Source organism: Thamnophis sirtalis, unplaced genomic scaffold (assembly GCF_051295495.1).
Source record: "Thamnophis sirtalis isolate CommonGarterSnake01/CBP01778 unplaced genomic scaffold, rThaSir2_p1.2 scaffold_8, whole genome shotgun sequence".
In the NCBI taxonomy this organism is placed as follows: Eukaryota; Metazoa; Chordata; class Lepidosauria; order Squamata; family Natricidae; genus Thamnophis; species Thamnophis sirtalis.
The window spans coordinates 59,047,576-59,060,712 of NW_028261388.1; positions in this window are offsets into that span (position 1 = coordinate 59,047,576).

Consider the following 13,137-nt stretch of genomic DNA (forward strand, 5'->3'; position numbering starts at 1 on the left):
GCAAGAGCGCAGCAGGGGCGAGAAGCAACGTCCCCGCCGTTGTGTCTGACAGGCGTCTCGCGTTTATGACGGACATAAACACAAGACGCCTGTTGGACACAGCGGTGGGGGTGTTGCTTCTTGCCGCTGCCACGCTCTGCCGCCTCGCCCCCGCCTCCTCTGTCCCCGCTGACATTCCAAAAGTATGCCGCCGAGGAGCAGCAGAGCCGAGATCATTGCCGCTCAGGTGGCCCCCTGCAGCCAGCCCAGCACCAAGTGGGGAGGATGAGGAGGAGGAGGACGAGGAGAATGGTGAGTCCTTGTGCCGGCCGGCCGGCCAGGCAGGGAGCAAGTTGGGGGGGGTGGGCTGGCTGGCTGGAAGGAGAAGAGCGGTGAGTCCTTGTGCCGGCTGGCCGGCCAGGCAGGGAGCAAGTCGGGCGGGGGTGGGTGGGCTGGCTGGCTGGCTGGGAGAAGAGTGGTGAGTCCTTGTGCCCTGCCTGAATCTGATCTTCAAGAGTTTTTGTTCCAGTAGATGGGAATACATTTGATTCATTGTCTGAACAAGTCAAATTATTCTTTAATTCTTTTCTCTTGAATGTGTTTCCTGCCTGAGTAGGGGTTGAATTAGAAGAATTCCAAGCTCCCTTCCAATTGTGATTCTGTTATTCTAAATGGAATGTCAAATGCAAACAAGAAAACCTTTCCCACTCTCCCTTCAATAAAGAAATTGGCAGTATTTGCAGTTTGTTGATCAGCTCATGTATCCATTTTGCTAATTAGAAAAAGTGAAATCCTTTGAGACAGAACTGCCTGAAAGTTGTATAATGGGAGATGAAATAGACATGTTTCAGAGCGAAATCTAAAATACAATAAAATGGATATAATTTCTTGTCAGGTATGTTCAAATATCAGAATAGATTTTTTGCTCTTTCTTTTTACATAAAGACTGCTGGTAGTTAGATATTATTGGTTGCAGCAGCACAAACAAAAACAAAAAGCAAACAAATGTATGATAAATGCTTTCAAAATAAAAAAATTAAATCTTAGTGTTTAGAAAAATCTGTGGAATTTCTTAAAATTAGAAGTCACTTACCATTTAAAATGATGGCCAACATGACCCTGATTATTCACTATAGCATCTTATACCTGACAAATGTTCTTGCAAACCTAAAAACAAACAAAAGCACAAAAATATTCCATTCATGCTTGCTTGTAACGGTTGCTTCTGCTTCTGGATTTTAAAAGAATTCTTTAAAATGCATGTTACCCATTTCCTGTGTAAACAACAGAGCTTTTCTCAGGTGTTTTGCTTGTTTTCTGATCTTGTAAGCCTTCTAAAATCTCAATAATTTGCCTACTTATTTGGAGGTTATTTAAGGCCTGGTTTTAATGGGACTACTCCCAAATGATTGTTCTCTGGATTACTACTCGAAAATGGTTTTTCAGAAAACCATAGTCCCTGCAGCCTTCCTTATTTCTACTCAATTAATATGCCTGTGGCATGCTTGGTAACACAGCCTATGCCGCTTATTGCTATCTTCTATCAACTTCAGCTTCCCTATATCTATAATGCTTGTTGAGAAATGAAAACTGGATGAAGTCTGGAAAAACATAGTTTGGGGGGAAATTGCAGTAATGAAATAAATGCACAAATTGTGTGGAAATAAACATCTCTGATCCCAATCATCAATTAACATCTTTCCTCCACATCTTTCTGTAGAATTTATGCAAGAAAGACAAAATTTGCTCACCTGCCAAGACGAGAGCTGTGCCACCTTTTGTCCAGCCTTTATCATCAGATGTATTGTGTCTTTCACTGTCTGGATTTCTACCCTCATTCTCAAAAGCTATCATTTAATGGTAGGGAAATCCTCTGTATCAGGAGGGGATTACTGGAGATGGAAGAATTTGTTCCATAAATCTCCTGGATTGCTGATAAACCCATCTGTTTTTATTCTTACCCTCCCCACCCCCGCAGTAACAGGCAAGTGTTGGATCTCTGCATTAGCAGGACTCTTTTTTTAAGCCCTCAGTTCTGGTTCCTCTTACACAATGCACAAAGGGGAAAGCTTAATGTTAGTGTTAGGGTGCTGAGTCTTATGACTTTAACAATCATAGCAGAAGGAACTGGAGATAGAGCTGAAGAGGTCTTAGGAGGAAAAAAAACTCCTCTTGCCATCCAGACAAATATTTATGGTTGAGCTTTTGTCCATAATTTGCACTGGGAGACACTTGACCAAGTTTCCCTGAAAATATTGCAACATAGCAGCAACCATGAGGTGACCACGCTTGCCGCCTCCTGCACCTCCAAAATAATAAGACCTTCCCAAAAATAAGGTCAAGTGCTTATTTTGGGGGGGGGTCAAAAGAAAATAAGACCCTGTCTTATTTTCAGGGAAACACAGTAAGCTTAAATTTGAAAGAAGCATCTATATTATTTCTCTTTTTTCTGCTGTAGAGAAAAACTGGAGATTACCTGGGAATAAAGATTATGAGCTGAACAGGAGCTGAGTAAAATTGGAAATCTGGAATATATAAAATGCTCATGTTCTCAGGTACACTTGAGTATTTATTTATACTCATTGTTCTCCCAATAAACCATCAGAACAGAAAACATAGTCTGTTCTGATACATGCATTTGACTGGTCTTTAGAAGGTATTGTATCCATTGTTTCTTACATAATGTACAAGCAATATTCACTACAATTTTTCTGGTTCCAGTAGAAATAATTAAGGACTTGACTATTAGATAGCAATGAGTGGAAATGATTGAAATAAACATAGATCCAGGTTAAGAATGATTGCAGAAGTCCAGGGATTTTAATGTGCTATTGAATGTTTGAAATAAAAAAATACATTCTTTTCATAGGAAAAAGCAGTCAGAAGAATCTATGCCAGTAATTTCTCAATCTTGGCAAGTTTAAGATGGGTTGACTGCAACTCCCACTTATCAGATTTCTCCGAAAATAAGACCCAGTCTTATATTTTGGGAGGCTTATTTTTTGGGGAAACATAATTTCAGAGTGATTGGCTTGGCGGACACCTTGCCCCCTAGCATGCACACAAGAGGTGGCAAGCATGCAGGGACCGACGATATCCGGCACCAGCTGCAGCCTGCCGGTCCCTTGCTTGCCACACTCTGGGGTTACACAGCCCACGCAGAGCAGGTGAGTTACCCAAAATTAGGCAAAGGCACAAGGTAGGCAGGCTGATTCAGCTGCTCACAGCAGATGGATGCAGCTGTGTGGGATGCAGATGAAGCAAGGCAGGCAACTAGCCACTTGGGATTTGGGAGTCGCTTGAGAAGGTAAGCTGGAGGTTGGAGGGACAGGGGGTTAGTTAGCTAGGCCTACCTGGGATGGAGCCGAAGTGGCTTAGCCAGTCAGGCGAGCTTAAGGACAGTAGGGGGGGCATGGCAAACTAGACCGCAGCCAGCGCAGCCCAGAATGGAGCTGCGCTCGTGGCTTAACCAGCCAAGTGAGTCCAGGGATGGTGGAGAGCCTGCAGCAGGCGGATAGCATGACTTACAGGCTTACCTGTAGGCAAGAGGCAGCAGCTAGGTTGGGACACACGCACTGCATGGGAAGGCATCTTAGGCAGGCAATCCGCAGAGACTGTGCCATTATGCAAGTGAATGCCACACAGAGTGCTATGCCACTGAGGTGAGGACTGACTGGGCAGTAGGGATTTTAGTATTTTGTAGACTTATAATTATTGAATGTTTAGTCACTAACATGTAATATATCATATTAACAATGAAAGGATAACCTTAATTAGGATAAATAACCAGGCCACAAATTGCAACTGAGATTTGGTGGAATGATAAAACCTATAAATTTGTGTTTTAGACCTTGTTATGAAGCTATAAATAATTTGGATTAGAATAAGAGGTGATGTGACGTAAATAGCAAACAACTGTTTTCTTTTCTTCTCTCTTTCTCTAATTACAATAATAAAAGGGAATGTTAATGCATATCTTAGAGATTTTCAATTAGAAATTTTAATTTGGATTAGAAATAGCAAACAATTTTTTTCCCCTGTCTTTTAACTATAAAACCAAAAGGGAAGGTTAACATATACTTTAGTAATTATCAACTAGAAATGTCAACATTTTTCTTTTTCTCTTTAGATTGTCTTAGATTTTAAATGGTCATTTTGTTAACACATATTAATAGATTGTTGTTAGAGATAGTTGCTTTTTGCATTTGTGGAGAGGAAATTGTAAATAACCCTTAGTTAACTATAATAATAACAAAGATGTTAGAGAGAGGAAATATTAGATGTCCTACTAATTGACTTTTTTTTTTCTCCTTAGAATATGTTATAAAGATATGGCATATTTACTGGAACTGGGGGAAGGGAAAAAAAATAAAAAATGCCAGCAGGTGGCTGTGTTTTTGAAATCTTAACTAAATGAAAATTGTGGTATGGTGATAGTAAAATATATAAATTTTTAACATGTACAATTTAAACTGAATGGAATATATGTGATTGTGGACAGAACGCACGAAATGTACTTGTGACCAATGGATACGCTTTCTACAAGATGTAATGAAAGATGATGCTTTTTTCTGTGTTTTTTTCTGTAATAAAACTAATAAAAAAATGTTATTAAAAAAATGGAGATATTCCTTTTTTTTTAAGAATAGATGTGATCTGGGTTTCAAAGAATTTAGCTACAAGGCTTGCTAAAATAGAGATTTTACCAAAGACTCTTTATGACCTTACATCTGTGTGAGTTTGTTTTATAAAAAGAAAGTTATTATTTTCAGATGGAGTCTAAATGAAAAGTTGCTACAGAAAGAATGAACAGTGAAGGACTGTAAAGAAAAACGTAAGATTTTTTTGAAAATAACTTAAATGAAGTATCGACCTATAAGAGTTTGTTATGCAAACAAAGCTTTTGTGAGAGGACATCTTATAAAACATAATGCTTTACTTAACAAGAAGGCCAAAAGAAAGCACAGCCTATCTTGATGTAATAAAAAGAAAAGGAGAATTAAAGAAATCTAAAAGGAAGGCAAATATCTCTCACCAACTTTTACAGCAAGAGTTGTTGTAACAATAAAAGAAATGGAAATAAAAATTAGCGACATTAAACAAAAAATTCAAATAAACCAGGGAAATGGCATATAAATTAAGAAAAGAAAAAAATAGTGAAACTTCAAGAGGGAGACTGTAATAACGAATATGGCAATACAAAAGGTTTTTTATCAGTATTGCTTTAATTTGTAGGATATGATATCCCTGTGGGAAAAAATAGATGAATATTTTAAAAAATAAAATTTACCAAAGATTAGAGAAATGAGGAAAAATTATTAATGTTCCTATAATGATGAGAGGTCTTTGAAAGTATAAAAAAATTAAAGTAGGAAAAGTATTGCGGCTAGATGATCAGATTCTTATTATAGATGTTTTGAAGATCATCTCTTGCAAACTTTGCAAAATAAGATAAATTTTATCTTGCAGGGAGGAAAAATACGATATGTCAATTACATAATTATATACATATGTAACACTAGTATCCAAAGGACAGGATTTGACTGATGAGAAATGATAGATCAATATAATTATTTCATGATTATAAACTGTTCACAATGATCGTGATAGACTTAAAATAATTTCACAAGAACCTATACATTAAGATCAAGATAGGTTTTTATCTAAAACATAGTTAAAAGTGTTGGATATTTTCAACAACGATGAAAAACAAGTTGAATTATTTATTTATTTTTGATGCAGAGGGAGTCATTTGACAATTTGAAGTGGATTTTTTATCCAGTTGCCTGCCTTTCATTTATTTTAGCTTTAGAAATATGAAGCAGAAACATAAGAGGAAAGGATTAAGGGTATAAAGATTAAAAAAGAAATTTATAAATTAAGAGGCTTTGCAGATGATATTGTATTTGTCCTAAAGGAACTTTTAAATGGAATCTAAACTTTAATGGGGATATTAAAAGAATTTGATACAAATGCAAGTTATAAGATTAATGAACAAAAGATAAAGAATGTTGATAAAAATACGAAGACACAAGATCAAACAGAATTGAATAAAATAGGTTCCAAGGTTGAGAATCAGATAAAATATTTGGGTATTAATATGAGAAATATAAATTGTATGCTTTTTCAAAATAATTGTTACGACTGGAATGAAATTTTAAAAAGACACTTAAGAGTGCAAGAAAGCACAATTGTCATTGTTGGAGAGAATGTCTATGATTGAGATGAATGTCTTGCATGGAATATTATTTTTATTTCAGATACCAGTTTTAACATCTGATGTATCATTTAAACAATGGCATAAGGATTAGCCAAATTTGTTTAGCAAGGGAAAAAATCATGAGGTGTTACAAGTTGCAAAAGAGGACTGAGTTTACCTAACTTGAAATTATATTTTGTACCCCACCTTTTGATCCAAATGAAAGAATGGATACTGCCAAGAAACAAAAGGCTTTTCAAGTTAGAAGGTCATGATTTAAGATTTGGGTAGCAGATATCTATGATATGATCAAACTAAGGTTTATATAAATTTTAACAGCATTGCTATATTGAAAATATGGAACAGATATAAACTTAAGGCTATGCCTGAAAATACCTTTGTGGGTCTCAGCAAAGGAAGCTTTTTATGAAAATGATTATACAGCATAGTTGATTTACTTTGATGTTAGAATTCTATAGAGAATGTAGATTAATAAAAAAAGAATTGTTAGGAAGATATTCATGTCAATGGATTTCTTATGAACAATTATTTAAAAGTATATAAAGGAATTTTTGAACATTGTACGTCTGAATTTGAAATGGAACTGTGCAAAAATGATTATTTTATTGTTAAAATGTCATTTTATTGAAATATGAAAAAGTGAAAGAATATATGATGATATAGACATGGATCAAAGGGAGAATATGTGGTTGAAAGGACTGAAATTAATGTCATTTTTATAAAATGATGGAATTGTTAATACGTGTCATGAGAAAATGTGTAGAATGTATAAAGGTGGTTTATAAACATTTGCTGGAAATGTAATCGACAAGAAAGGATATTGTATCATGCTTGGCAAACATGTACGGGTAGTCCTCAACTTACAAGTTTGTTTAATGACCACTAAAAGTTAAAGTTAAATTTTTTTCACACTTACAACTGTGGTAGCATCCCTGGGTCACATGCAAAAGTCGGTTTGGGCAAACTGGTAGTGGAAATTGGGACTGGGTCACCGAACCGGTAGGGACGTCAGGCTGGTCATACCCCTGAACCAGTTTTCAGGTCGCTCATGCCATTGCCATCATATTTTTTAGTCATTTTATAATGTTCTGCACATGTGCAAAACCATTTACAGGCAACTGCGCATGTGCAAGTAATGGGCAGCGCACACACAAAGCGGACCGGCAGTAACACCAGCAGCAACCCACCCCTGGTCCCCCTTTTGCAACCTTTTGACAAGCAAAGTCAACGGGGAAACCAGATTCACTTAACAACCTGTTACTAACGTAACAATTTCAATTATTCATTTAACAACTGTGGCAGGAAAGGTCGTAAAATGGGGCAAAACTCACTCAATGTCTATCTTACTTAGCAACAGAAATGTGGGTCTCTATTGTGTTCGTAGGTTTAGAAATATTTGTAATAAAGCCAGAAAATTTTGGATTCAAGTACATATAATACAGAGCCAGCACCCCATGGTGGATGAGACGACCTAGTGGCCCATGGTCACTGGCTTAAAGGACACAAATGAAGCCTCTGAGCATCGGAAGAATGACGTCCGCTTAATATAGCTCTTCAGTGACCTGCGCACATCGAGGGTATGCCATTGGTGCTCTCTAGGGTGACTGGGCCTCGGGCAAAGGTTCGGGAGTACAACCTCCTGAGCATTGTGGAAATACGAATTAACTTTCGGGATATATGAAGGGCCAGTCCAAGGACAACCCTGTCGCTATGAACGAGACACAAGTCTTCCCCAACCGACAGGGCTGCCAACTCAGACACTCTACTCGCCGAGAGAGAGATGGCAACGAGGAAGGCAGTCTTAAGGGAGATATGCCAGATGGACAAATCCCTGAGAGGTTCAAACAGTGTTGCAGAAAGAGCCCGTAGCACAACTGCGAGCTCCCAGGTCAGATAATGAACTACCTGCGGGCATAAGTTCAATGCTCCCCTGAGGAAGGCATGTACGCTAGGATGATGGCCGAGTGGCTGGTAAGAGTCCACTGACAAAATGGTGGACAGCACCTCAATCTGATGCCACAAGGTGTTTGGAGCTAGTCCCTTATCGAACCCATCTTGGAGGAAGTCCAAAATTTGTGGGAAGGACGATGTGAGCAAGTCAAGTTGACAGGCGAAGCACCAACTGGAGAATGTGGACCACATAGCTCCGTAGATTCTGGTGGTGGAAGGCCACCTGGCCACTTGAATGGTACGAATAACTTGGCTGGAGAAACTGGCCCAAGTCAGGAGATCCTCTCAAATGCTAGACAGTCAGTGGAGCCACTGAGGCTCCGGATAAAGTATGACCCCCTGGCTGAGAGAGACCCACTCCTGCGGAATCCTCCAGGGCCAGGCGATGGAGAAGTGAACCAGGTCCTTCGCGGTCAGTACAGTGCCACCAGAAGCATCTCTGCTTGCTCCACCAGAATCTTCCTGATGACTCGAGGAATCAGAGGCAATGGTGGGAAGGCATAGAGAAGGCCCTTGGGCCAAGGACAATTGAGAGCATCCACTCCCTCTGCCTGAGGGGAATGATACCTGGTGAAGAATCGGGGCAGCTGGGCATTCTCAGGAGTGGCAAAAAGGTCAACCAGGAGAGCCGAATCTGCGCGCTAGCTGCTGAAACAGGTGCGGGTATAGGAACCACTCCATCTGGTCCAGGGTGGACCTCCTCAGCCAATCCACACGAATGTTGCCTACCCTGATATGTGCTCCGCTCTTATGGATGCCACATAGTGTTCCGCCCACTTTCCAAGCACTTCTGCCTCTGTCATGAGAGCGCTGGATCTGCTGCCCCCCTGGTAGTTGATGTCGTCTTTGCCACCATATTGTCCGCCAGGATGAGGATGTGGTGGCCCTGCACCTGACTTGAACATGCATAGGGCCAGGTGGACTGTCCTCAACTCCAACCAGTTTGCTGTGGAACAGTTCGCGGGCGGACCACCTGCTCTGCACGACCTTATTGTGACGGTGAGCTCCACACCCGAAGAGGCTCGCATCCAATGTGATGGTCACTCAGTCAGGCTCAGAACAGTGACCCCTTGTCAATACTGCAGTCTGTTACCACCGGAGAGATCGAAGGACCTTTGAAGACTGCTGAACCTTGACCTTGGAGTTACTGGCATTGGGCCTCTGCAATGGGAGGAGGAACCATTGCCAACTCCCTGGCATGCAGGAGGAGCACCCGAACAGAAGGCGATCGCCAAACCTACTGGGTGAGGTCTTGAAGGCTTTGGATCTGTTTTGGAGACAGTGACACGAGGCAAGACGACTGCCCCCAGGTGCAACACCTTGGTAGAAGGCAACAGGTGGTTTTTCTCAAGGTTGACCGAGAACCTGTGGTGTTGAAGGGTGTCTATGGTAAACTGCAGATCTCGCGTGGTTTGCACCCTAGATGAGGACTGAAACAATATGTTGTCCAGGTAGCATTGGAGGCAAATGGGGTGCTTCTGGAGGTGTGCCACCACTGCAGTCAGGATCTTCGTGAAAACCCTGGGGGCTGATGACAAGCCGAAGGGAAGAGCCCGGTACTGGCGTCCTGCATGATAGAATCGTAGGAATCACTTGTGACCCAGTCTTATCAGAATGTGGAGCCTCTTTCTGGTCAATGGAGTTCAGCAGGTCCCCTGGTCGAATGCAGCCCAGGATTGACTGGAAGGACTGTATTTTGAACTTCTTGTAGGCCAGTTGGGAATTGAGCTTTTTAAAATCCAAAATGGCCCTCCACCCTCCTGAGCTTTTCGACACTAGAAAAAAATGAATTTTAGGGTGAGGCCTAGCCTCAGTTTGCAATACCCAGGCACCTGATGTGGTCTCCTCCCAATGGTCGACAAACAGCTGCAGCCGACCTCCTATGGGGGGATTGGCCTGGTGGTCATTTACTGCAGTGGAAAGGCCTGTTGGCCAATCCACCTCAAAACGGGCACCTAGAGAAGGGCTGATAACTACCTCTGTCTTGAAATGGCTGCCTATCCTGAGATCGGTCCGATCCCTTGGGATCGGAGTGCTGAAAGTAAGAGGAACTGGCCTGCGGCTCAGCTGCACAAAAGGACTGCTTTCGAAAGTTGGAGAATCTACGATCTGTCTTGCGGGAGACGGAAGGCATAACTTTTCATTTGTCCTTATTTTCCATGAGGACAGAGTCCAAGGCATCCCCAAAGAGCTTCCCTCCCTTGAAGGGGGCTGAGGCTAACTTCCACTTGGACCTCATATCCACATTCCAATGGCGAAGACATGGGAGACAGCAGGAAGTGATGTTGGAAGCCGTGGCCATCAAAGCAAACTTCGCTGCATTGGGGGAAGTGTCTGTTGTATATTCAGTTGCCGCCACAATTTTGTTAACATACTGGCAGAGCCTAGAATTCCCTGGGGGCAGACAGGTGAGCAGCTGGCGAAGTCATGCTATGGAGGCACTGCTAAAAAAGGAAGCCAAGGTGGACACCCTTACGGCCCTCGCCACGGCCTGCTGCATCGTGGCAAGCCCTCTCTGCCTTATCTTCCACCTTAAGTCTTTCCAACAGATCAGGTGGAAGGACAGGATTGGAGGTGAGGGCAGCCACAGGGGGGTCTACATCCAGAAGTTTGAGGGGATCCTCCATGCTAGGCTCAACGGCGTAAAGCCATTTGTCATGACCCTGAGTCGCCCATGTCCCTGGTTGCACCCATTGATGCTGCACTACGTCCTTAAACAGCTTGAGTACAGGAGCCATCTCCCGAGCCTGAACGTTCTCATCAAACAACCGCCCCCCCACTGGGGTCAGCAGGATTAGTATATCCCTGAGCCACAGGAGCCAAAATCACCTTTGCTTTGTGCAGGATTCACTTGAACAATGAAGGCTTAAACAATCCCGCAAAGGCAGGCTTGTCAAGAACCAGCCTGTCTTCAGACAGATCTGGTTCCACAAGATCATCCTCCTCCTCTGACACCAAACCAGCACTAACGATGGAGGGAGGGGGTGAAGAGGGTATAATAGCTCTTAGTCCCCAAGGGACCTGTCTGGGGAAAACCCCTGGGGATCCCCTCCCGCAGGAAGATAAGGGAGGCTCAGGTGGACAGGTGTCCTGGCTCCCCAGTGATTCTGGGGGGTCTGCTTGGTGGACTTGAGCCACTGTCAAGGTCTGCCTTTGGGCCCTATCAAATTGCTTTTCAAGGTACCTCAGCTCCACCGTCCTGGCTCGTAGTCACCTTCCTGGCATAGGGGCACTTCCCAATCTTTGATAGCCTCCCTGGCCACTTTCCTGGTATAAGGCCTATCCTGTGGGGTGGAGGTTGCCTCAAGCTTAGGCAATTCCATAATGGCCTCCTCCATGCTGCTCGAACCCCAGCAGCTGAACAGGGAATCTTTGGCTCCAAGGGTATGGAGGAAGGTTGATGAAGACCCCACTCACCACCGCACGAAGAGCTGCAGGCTGGTACAGCGCCTAGTGCTCACAGCATCGCCAGAAGGGAGGAGCTCGCTGAGCTAGCAGGCAGGGTCGCAGGCAGTCTAGCAAAGGTGGCTATTGGAGGATGGCAGCTACCAAAACCTCAGAACACCTTTTGCTGTCGCTGAGGTCTCTGCCAGCAGTCCGGATTGAGGCGAACAGCTTCCAGAGGCTGCGGCTGCAGTTTGCGGCTATCTTCTTTGGTGGGAAAAAACCACACCCAAAATGGCCACTGATGGTGCCAATAAGATGGCTGTGCCCAGCAGCACGCCATGTGGTTGAGGATCCGAAATCGGCTGCGCAGCTCAAAACCATACCATGCGATCTCCCAGGTGCTCAGCGGGCTGCCCTGTAGCCAGACGGGCCGCCAAAGCCTTGGATGGTCCCGCCAGTGAAGAAGACAGCTGTGGTGGTGGCAATCACGTCGGAGAAGCCGACAAAAAACGCGTGGAAGGAGAGGCAGTCAGAGTCCTCTCCAGAGCGAGGAAACAGCACTAAAAAAAAACCAGCCAGCCAAGGAAAGAAGTGGAAATCCAACTAAACTAAAAAACAGAAGAAAACAACAGGTAAGAAATAAAAGGATTTAAGAGAAAGCTAATAGCTGAGCTGTGAATGCGTCTGAATGGGCTGACTGAATTGAAAAAACTGAGGCTAGGAGCCAGAAGTTGTCAAAGAATTTCAATTCAGTCTGTGGGCAGTGTGACAGAATTTAACCCTTGCTTGGACACTCCAAGTGTTGCACAGAACAATGGATACAAACTGATCAAGGAGAAGCAACCTGAAAGAGAAACTTCCCAACAAGCAAGGATAATTAAACAGTGGAACAGGTTGCCTTCAGAAATTGCAGGTGCTTCATCACTGGAGGTTAAGAACAGACTGGACAGTCACTTGTCTGAAATGGTATAAGGTTCTCCTGCCTGAGCAGACAGTTGGACTAGAAGACCACAAAGGTCCCTTCGAGTTCTATTCCAATTCAGTTCTGGTATGAAGCTGCTATGCAGCAGTCTGGTACTAGCAGCAATCCCACCTATTGTTGGAGCCTAATTTCACAATTAGTGTCTGATATCTATTACATAATATCCTTGAAAGCCAGAAGAATCTATAATAGCCTCCAACATCCCTGCCCCTGTACTGGAATTAGTTAATGCTGCACTTGAAGTCAGGAGTGCACACCTCCAAGATTATGCCTCAAGATACACAATTAAATGATTGTAAGCTAGCATTTCAGAATCTATGCTGGTCAGACTTGAACAGTGGAATCATTGATGCTGTCTGGGTTTGTTTGCTTGCATAGTATTACCCAACTAGGTGTGAACATGGGACTTGCTCCATTTACATATTGTAGTTTGCCCTGCAAGTGTTCTCAGCAATATGGTTTCCTCAATAGTTCAATTAAAGTACAGCAGCCACAATTGGGATCTGAATATTGGTTGCCAAGCTACATGGTTAAGTAACATCACATGACCAATTTTATGACCACTTTTTAACCAATTAGGGGAATTGTGGTCATTAAGTAAATCTGGCTTCCCAAAATT